This window comes from Plecotus auritus, assembly GCF_963455305.1.
Source record: "Plecotus auritus genome assembly, chromosome: X".
In the NCBI taxonomy this organism is placed as follows: Eukaryota; Metazoa; Chordata; class Mammalia; order Chiroptera; family Vespertilionidae; genus Plecotus; species Plecotus auritus.
The window spans coordinates 139,640,315-139,650,642 of NC_137784.1; positions in this window are offsets into that span (position 1 = coordinate 139,640,315).

The following is a 10,328-nucleotide window of genomic DNA, read 5'->3' on the forward strand; positions in this document are numbered from 1 at the left end:
CAGTTTCTTTGGGATGGAAGCTCTGACTCCCTTTTAAAGTGGCTCCATTTATATTATGTTTTACACTACCGAGCAACAAAAGGGAACAAACAGCTTCATGGGTCTATGAATCTTACAGACAACAGGTGGAGTGCAAGGAGCCAGACACAAAAGGGAAATACTGTATTATTCCATTTGTATGAAATTCCAAACCAGGCAAAACCAATCTGTAGTGAGGGAAATCAGACTGATTGTCCTGTGGGAGAACGACTGAGGAGGGCATGAAGGAACTTACAGAGGTGATTGGACAGTTCAAAATTCATCAAACTCTATAGTGAAAATGGGCACATTTTATTGAATGTAAAATATACCTTATGTTAAAAGTGCATGGCAAAAAAAATGGTTTTAAACCTAATTCTAAATATTTAGACTTCTTACAAATTATTGATTAGAGAAATGGTTTTGAAAAATTCTCTTTTCTGAAATTGAATCCCTGGACCCCACCCCATCTCCCAGTGCAGGAGCCATACCCCCACATTGGGTCAGGAACAACTCCAGTGGGAGCTCAGTGAAGGGGCTCCAAAATGCTCACCAAAAGGAAGAAGAATTTTGGGGCCAGTGCAGTGCATTTTATTTTTTAATATATTTTTACTAGAGGCCTGGTGCATGGAATTCATGCATGGGGGGGGGGACCTCAGACCGGCCTGCACCCTCTCCAATCCAGGACATCCCTCTCACAACCCAGGACTGCTGGCTCCTAACCACTCACCTGCCTGCCTGCCTGATTGCCCCTAACTGCTCTCCCCTGCCAGCCTGATCACCCCTAACTGCCTCTGCCTTGACCCCTGCCACCGTGGCTTTGTCCAGAAGGATGTCTGGATGTCCAGAAGACGTCCTGTCTAATTAGCATATTACCCATTTATTAGTATAGATTGATTACAGAGAGGAAGGGAGAGGGAGAGAGAGAGAAAAAAAAACACATCAGTGATGAGAGAGAATCATGGATCCGCTGCCTCCTGCACTTTCCACACTGGGGATCAAGCCCACAACCTGGGCATGTGCCCTGACTGGGAATTGAACCGTGACCTCCTGGTTCGTGGGTCAATACTCAAACACTGAGCCACACCAGCTGGGCAGTATTATTTATTTTTAAAACTTTAATTTCTAGACAGTGTTTGAAGACAGATTGCTGGCTCTGTTGCACGTTTACAAAAAGATGAGCAAAATGTCACATGCTGTGCAGAGAGGAGGGATGGAGGGTGAAGGGGGTAAGGGATCACTCAAGGGCAATGTTTTCTTTCTCAAGGACCCACGCCAAATCCATCCCAACTGGCACTTCAGCCAGGTACTTCTTCACAGGTACTTGACAAGTCGTGAAGGCCTTAAATTAATTTGAATTTTCATGACCATTGTCATCACATTAAAACCATCAGGTGCACCATGTATTAAAACAAAAATTAAAACCTGGACTAGCAGATTATGGTTTTCTGACATCCACCTAGAAAATATCCATCGGGAAATTAAGATTTAAAGTGGTTGTTGGCTTTTATTGTTGTTGATTTTAAATTCTTAGAAACATGTCTGGAAAACATACACAATCTGAAGTGTTCACTGACTGCGGTTGTAATCCTACCCATTTCACAGCTGAGCAAATTGAGGTTCAGGCTGCCCCAACCGGAGGGACAGAGGAGAGAGAGCTCCAGCACTTCAAGCTTGATAATAGGTATTCAAACAGCCCTGATTGGTTTGGCTCAGTGAATAGAGCGTCGGCCTGCGGACTGAAGGGTCCTGGGTTCGATTCTGGTCAAAGGCACATGCCCGGGTTATGGGCTCTATCCCCATTAGGGGGTGTGCAGAAGCAGCCAATCAATGATTCTCTCTCATCATTGATGTTTCTATCTCTCTCTCCCTCTCCCTTCCTCTCTGAAATCAATAAAAATGTATTTTTTTTTAAAAAAAGGTGTTTGAACAGGGTGCAGGCCAGGGGCACCTCCCTAAGGAATCTTGGATCCACCCAGCAGTCCTGCATGCCTGAGCCACTCCTACGAACGCCACCTCTGGGAACCCATCGCGCAGCCTTTCTCTCAGCTACCCATTTTGGGAGACGTGACCGTGACCGTGACCGTGACCGTGCACACCCCCAGATACAGCTGCGGTCCCCGCTGGCCTGACTCACCGGTCTCAACTACTGGCTTCGCTGGGCTGCCGTCTGCAGGGAGCCATTCTGCGCTCCAGGCCCCCGACAGGCAGCGAGATCAGCCAATGGCAATGCAGTGGAGGGCTGGCATGCAGTGTGAGAACGGACTTCAAATTCAGAGGAGCCACCGGCAGACCAATAGCTACGCATAAGAGGTGGGCTTTGGGCCGCCCCAGCCAATGGGAGGCGGTGCAGGTCTGAGACTTGCTACAAACCAGCAACTTAAAGTCAACAAAATAATAATGAAAATAAACTGTAATTGAAAAAAAAATAAAGATACTTTTAAATGAGTAGAAATGCAACTATAAGTTTTCCATCTAGAGCAGAGTATGGACGTTTCAACTTCTGAATATTTCTTTTTTTTAAAATATATTTTATTGATTTTTTTACAGAGAGGAAGGGAGAGGGATAGTTAGAAACATCCATCAGCTGCCTCCTGCACACTCCGCACTGGGTATGTGCCCACAACCATGGTACATGCCCTTGACTGGAATTGAACCTGGGACCCTTGAGTCCGCAGGCCGACACTCTATCCACTGAGCCAAACAGGTTAGGGCTGAATATGTCTTGAAGACATTTTTAATATATAGCCCTGGGGTCAGAGTGTGGGAAATTTACAAGTAAACCTAAACATTATTTTAGGAAAAGTCCAGCGCACTCTTCCTCCGGGGAGTACACCCCACCTCTCCCTTGCCCCTCTTCTTCCTCCATAGGTATGCATCTCTTAAACTCTAAGTGACCCCCTGAGACTTGCACCCAGGGGAGCAATGGGGAATAGCAGCTGTCAGGGGCTAACCCCCTACACCTGTCTCCAAGGCTCCTTTTCTCTGACTTTGCAGTGAGCTGACAGCAGCCCCACCTGGGCTCACTTTCCTATAACATTTCTGGAGATCCAAAGCAGCCTTCCTAGTCTCTCCCCAGTTGCTTCTACTGTCCTTGTTTCACTGTCCCCAGCGTTAATAACAAACTCTCAAAGTAAAAAGTCTTTCCTAACAAAATGTATTGAACATAATTTGAATTTGTTATCACTGTAATCCAAATTGGTGAAAAACACCATTAAACCAACAGATAAGATTCTTTTTTTCCAATTAACTTTTTAAAAGTTCATCATATGCTACATATAGTATTTCCATGTTTTTGTGAAATTATGCAAATGTGCAGGCTTGTACATTTTCAATTTTCAAGCCCAATGGTCAGAATACTAGAAAAACTAATTCTCAGTTATTTCTCAATAAAGCTGGGGACAATTTTATTGATTATTCTAGAGACCCAGTGCACAAATTGGTGCACCTTGAAAGGAACTGTGGGCCTTGAGGCTGCGGTTGGCACAGGGGCGGGTCTCAGCCCATCCTCCGCACCCCTGCCTAGCCCCTCCCGCTGCAGCCCCGGGTCCCCTTTCTGCCGGCAGCCCTGCACCAGCTGCTGCCGCTCCCAAGCGCTGATGGCACAGGTCCCGCTTGCACCTGCTGATGGCCCGGAGTGATTGGGACTGGCTCCAGCAGCGCGTGTGAGTGGCAGCTGCTGCCCCAATCACCCCTCAGGAGCAGGGGGAGGTGGAGAAACCCTCAGGGGAAATTGGGGCTGGCAGCCTCCGTTCACACCTGCTGATGGTGCCAAGTGATCAGGGCTGGCGCCAGATGCCGGCAGCGGGTGCGAGTGCCGGGTGGGGCCATGGCATGCAGGAGCAAAGAATTTTCAGTAACCACCAGAGGCTCACCCCAATGACAGCAACTGGCACCCTGCATTGGTCTGGTGCCCCCACTCACCTGCTCCACCATCCCTCCGCGGCCCACATCCACCATGTTCCATGCTCTCCTGCCTGCTGCCGATGCCTGCCATGTTCCACGCACGGCCCCTGGCGGTCAGCACACTTCACAGCAACCGGTTGTTCGGTTGTTCAGTTGTTCCGCCGTTCGGTCTATTTGCATATTAGGGTTTTATATACATAGATACATAAATATACAAAAAATTTCCAGTCTAAAAAAATCCAGTCTAAATAGCATTCTATCTCATGGAAACACTTTTCTAAAACAGAAGGAAAAAGAGATGTCTTATAGCATTAATGTAGAGTGAGGTGTCTAAAATTGGGATCAATCCACGTAGAGGCTGACATAGTTGAGGTTAGAGCAAGAGAGGAAAATCAGACCTCCCTTCTTCCTTCCTTGGTCCCAAGGATGAGGAGGTCAAACTTGCCAGGGAGAGCATTGAGTTTTCAACATATGAATTTGGGGTCAATGAAAACATTCAGTCTATACCAGTGCCTTAGAATAAAATACAATTATTAAATGTGGAAAAAATAATAGAGTTAAAAATCACCATTTTTCAGCCATTCTGTTTTTATTATTATTGATTTTAGAGAAAGAGAGAGAGAGAGACATTGATTTGTTGTTCCACTTATTTAAGAATTCATTGGTTGATTCTTTTTCAAAATATGTTTTTATTGATTTCAGAGAGAGGAGGGAAGAGGGAGAGATAGAAACATCAATGATGAAGGTGAATCATTGATCAGCTGCCTCCTGCACGGCCTCTACTGGGAATGGAGCCCCCAACCCGGGCATGTGTCCTGACAGGAATCGAACCATGACCTCCTGGTTCATGGGTCAATGCCCAGCCACTGTGCCACACCAGCCAGGCTCATTGGTTGATTCTTATATGTGCCCTGACCAGGGATCGAACCCACAGCCTTAGCATATCCAAACAATACTCGAACTCATTGAACTGTCCAGCCACGACTTTCAACCATTCTTGATTTAGGCGAGAATAATCACCTGGCAGTCGTCACCTTAACCACATGATCAAAGCTAATGTTGGAACAAATCTACTGTTCCAGATTAAACATGCCTACAAAGAATGTAATAATTAAATGAAATATGTGATGCCCTGGACATTGTGGCTCGGTTGGTTGGAGCATCTCATACACCAAAAGGTTGTGAGTTGGATTCCCAGTCAGGGCACATTCCCAGGTTGCAGGTTCGATCCCTGATCAGGGCATGTGTGGGAGGTGGCCGATTGATATTTCTCTCTCTCTTCCTCTCTCTCTTAAAAAAATGCAATGTGTGATTCTATCCTGAATGGGGGAAAATGCACTAAAGGGTACCATTAGGAAAACTGGCAAAATTTGAATAAAGACTACAGATTAAATATTTGTATCAATGTTACATTTTTTTAATTTGATAACTGAATTGTGACTTGGTGAGAGATTTCCTTGTTAGTAGGAGATACACTCTAATGTAGTTAACACACTTTTAATATATGTATTTATTCGTATTATACTAAAAGTAAATATAAGATTTCAAGACAAGTTATTATTACTTACAGGAATAACTACATCAGTTTTCCTTTACCCCAGTCCTTCCCCCTTCTGGGGCAATGTTGTAAGAGCCAAGTGGACAGGCCTGCATGTACAGGGATTGGACTGTAGGAGAGGAGTGCCAAAATTAGGATTCTGGTAGTTTATATTGGAATCAGACAGCTGCTCACCCTCTTCCCTTCTGAGAGACACAGAGAGAGAACCCATCGTATGTGATCCTAGTCCTGCAAAGTCCCCTGGAATGTAAATAACTGGCTCTGGGTTTCATTTCACTTTGAAATGTGAACACACACATTTGGAATGCTAAATATCTCCCTGTGATCTCCTCCTATCTAATCACCCTTTAAAATAGCCAAATTTGTAAAGAATCTTTATAGGATTTTATGTAAGCCAAACTGATAAAAATTGCCTGGAAGCAAGATGTCAAGTGCTTCAGAGAATAACAGTTTTGCAGTTTCTTGTATGCATTTGAAATTAAGAAAAGAGTGTAAGGAAGATTACATGAGGGTGGAAGAAAGCAAGGTGGGGATTGGATTGCAGGATAATTAACAAAATTATGTGCAGGCTCGATCCTCAGTGTGAGGTGTGCAGGAGGCAGCTCATCAATGATTCTCTCTCATCATTGATGTTTCTCTCTCCCTCTCCCTTCCTCTCTGAAATCAATAAAAATATATTTATTTTTTTAAAAAGAATCCTAGGTGCCGAAACCGGTTTGGCTCAGTGGATAGAGCGTCGGCCTGCGGACTGAAGGGTCCCGGGTTCGATTCCGGTCAAGGGCATGTACCTTGGTTGCGGGCACATCCCCAGTGGGAGGTGTGCAGGAGGCAGCTGATCGATGTTTCTCTCGCATCGATGTTTCTAGCTCTCTATCCCTCTCCCTTCCTCTCTGTAAAATATCAATAAAATATATTTAAAAAAATAAAAATAAAATAAAAAAGAATCCTAGGAACTAACTTCAGAAGATACAGACTCCGACCTTCAGTCATCTCAGCTCCAGGAGGTTTGCTGACCTTCAACCGTAGAACCAGGATGTCGATGACCAGGATGATGCAACCAGACCATTACTTGACCAGTTTCAAGATTCTTATCGGAATGGACTGTGCTGGCCTCCAGTAGAGAACCTTTAAATTCCTTCCCTTTGACCTCTTTGGTCTGCTTTCCCTTTCCCTCATAAAAATCTCTGTTTGCACCAAGATGTGGAAATGGGCTTTTTGCCAAGAATCTCTTATCTTCTCAGGTGACCAGTACTTTCCTCTTCCACCAGCATGTCTCACGAGTTTGGCTTTTGTGGTGGCAGGCAGCTGAACTTAGGTTCTGGTTACAAGGGTGCCCATCTAAGGGTACTGGGGAACCAAATGCCCAGAGAGTAGAAGCCAGCTGTAGTAGGGGAGATGAAAAGGTGTCCCTGAAGAACAGTTGGAGAACTAAAGAATGAAGCGAGGAGAGGGTTGGCCAAGTGCCAGCTGGGGTTGGGAGATAGAGGATCCACCGCCTAGAGGGGATGAAGCTAGTAACAGTGCTAGTTTCCTGATAAGAAAGCCTTTTGTGATCTAGATTAGGCAGGCAAACCTTTTTTTTTTAGGGGGGGAGAGAGTTCATGGTGTGAAAAGTGCCTGGCACATAAAAGGAATCTAAATATTTCTGGAATAAATGAGTAAATAATCCTTTAATTCAAAATATACTCAATAAAATAAATAAATAAATAAGTCAAAACAACTAAATATATATATACATTCATGTATATATATATATATATATATATATATACACACACACACATTCATATATATATATATATATATATATATATATATATATATATATATACACTTTAATGACCGAAAGTCATTAGAGAAGGGTTTTTTTCTCTCTACTTGAAATCAAGATAAAAACAACAGCACTTCATGGTGCAGTTTTTAATTTTTTTTTTTTGGAAGAAAAGAGATCCATGTCTTCCACACGAGTGGATTCTTCCACTCTTTTGCTGAAAGGATAAAAACGACCAATTAGATAAGGGCTAAATGAGTCATTTTCATGTATGTGCTTTTATACTGTTCTAAAAGTTCTTTTAATAAAGATTTTAAAAAATTGATCCAAACGTTTTGAATCTTTTTGATAAGCATGTATTTACTTCCTGTCTCTTGCCTTTTCATTCTTTTATGTTTTCTTTTTTTTTGAAAAGGGAATATTCAAGAAATAAAAAAGGAATATTCCAAACAAAAGGACTGCCCTAATTGTAAGATCTGAGAAATAAAAGAATGTAGCAAAATCAGCCATAATCTCTTCAGTAATAGCCATTGTCTGTTATTGTGATGTATTTCTTTTCAATGATGTATTTTCCTGAGCATTTATGTTATATGTCGCTATATCTTTCAAATACATTTTTAAATGAGAATAGGAATCGTAGGGAGATAAAAGCTGCAATATGAAATACTTGCATGTTAATTACATAATGGGGATATTTTTCCAAGATGCTAGTTATTCTTAGAAACCATTTATTCTGCCTCCTTGATTAGAAGGAAGTGCAGACGCCATCTGTTAGTTGAACAGCTGTAACTGGAACCTGATAGCCCTGTGGGTGGAGTGTGGGAGGTTAGGAGCCCTAGTTCCTGATTTCCTAACTGGTGTCTGCAGTGTCTTCTATGTATGCATGATTGTGGCTCAGAACACAGCGCCCTCTGCTGGGCTATGTTCAAAATTCCACCCAGGGAATTTTCTGGAAAGGAACAAGCCAAGGAGAATGCAGGGGGGGACTAAGAACCAAAGAAAACAAGTATTCATTTTATTTTATATGTAATTTGGGAACTGCTTGGAAGACACGATATTTTCTTTTTGAGAGAGAGAGAGGGAGAGAGAAAGAGAGAGAGAGAGAGGGAGGGAAGGAGAGAGGGAGGGAGGGAGAGAGAGAGAGAGAGGAAGGGAAGGAGGGAGGGAAGGAGGGAGAGAGAGAGAGAGAGAGAGAGAGAGAGAGAGAGAGAGAGAGAGATTGGTGACCAAACCTGAAACCTGGGTATGTGCCCTGACTGGGAATCGAATCTGCTACCTTTTGGTGTAAGAAGGTCACTCCAACCATTGCAGCCACACCAGCCAGGGAGGAATATACAATATTTACATCATGAAATTAGAAAGCTCATTTTTCTTCTCCCCTTATTAGCAACACCTGAGATATATTGATGTGTTAAGCTTAATTTTTAGTTAATTACTAAAACGATGCATTTATATCAACACTCTGGGAAGCAAAACTATTTCTTTTCAATATCCATAACTTTATTGTCTTTAGAATCTTAATTACTCCTGTGGATGAAAAGGGGCCACATACAAAACCTGACAAGCTCAGGGGAGGCCTGTGTGGTGGCTTTGCAAACTCAGAGAACTAAAGTCACCACCAAGGATGGTATTAACTTTGAAAACCTTTAACTAAAAACAGTTTAAGGCAGGTGGCCATGTCCTAGGCTAGAATCTTCCCTGACAAAAGTCTATCTTTACTTTAACTGAGCCTGTCTATTGTCATTTGCATCTAGGATGACATACTTTGGGAATGTCAGGATAACTCCCCTTTTTCCAGACCCCACAGGGCACAACCAGTACACCAGGGCACAGTCCATCAATCTTCTCGTTATTGTATCATGTTAATTTTTGACTGTGAACTACCCTGTACCCAGCTACATAAAAGATTTATGAGTGTGTCTATTATTTTACTTTTTATCCAATCCCAGAGCCCCCCCCCCCCCCCCAGCTTTGCTTTCTCCCGCCTCCCTAATCTATCACCAATGGATTTCAAGGGTACATGCCCGGGGTTGCTGGCTCCATCCCCAATAGGGGGCGTGCAGGAGGCAGCCGATCATGGATTCTCATCATTGATGTTTCTAGCTCTCCCTCTCCCTTCCTCTCTGAAATCAATAAAAATATATTTTAAAATAATTAAAAAATAAATAAAGTCAGGTGCAAAACTGCCATTCTCCGGAGCATTATCTCAATTTGTTGAGATTTTGCTGCCCTGCAATTGTCGACAGTTTGGCTCAAATAAACTCACAAAAATTCTCTATAGGTTTCAATGTTTCTTATGTTGATACTATTATTTTAAAAATATATTAAACTTCATATCCACCTGGGGGTAGTGTTTAAAATATGTTCTGTGACTCAGCGGGATTTTTTTTTTCAGCATCATTTATCTCCAGCCACACATTGGAGCAGTGACAAAAACAAAACAAAACACACTAGATTCGGTACTTTTAAAACCCTTTGATAAGAATCTCTAGGCATTATTAAATGTTGGTGTAGGCTTACTCTCTGCTCCTTCCAGTTAAGCTATATTAACAAAAGAGAAGGATACAATATATTTACATACAATGAGATACTTATATGTCCATTAAAATGAAGGCACTAACCTGGGAAAATGCTATTATTTTATTGCCAAGTGAATACAAATAAGTTGCAGAGCAATAAGCATTCACTGATCCCATTTTTTTTGTTGTTGTTGCCATCAATAAGAAATTTACATGTTTTTAAAAAAATCCAAATGCTGGCATTGTCCAGAAAAATTTAACAGGTTTATTTATATTGTTATAAAGTTGGACTGCTGAAACTTGTTCACTGAAACATCTGACTTGCATTAATGCTTTATGTCCCCGCATTTATATTTAAAAAATTCACACACAAACGAAAATGGAAAAAGTGTCAATACCTGATTTCTGTCCCCTATTTTCAACTTGCAATCATATCCTTGTGAGTGATGTATGTCCAGTAACCCCATGGAAAAAAAGTCCAACTTTCAGAACTACCAATAACAGGAAGAAGAGAAATTTTTTAAAAGAATGAAATGTTTTCCATCATAGTGGATTC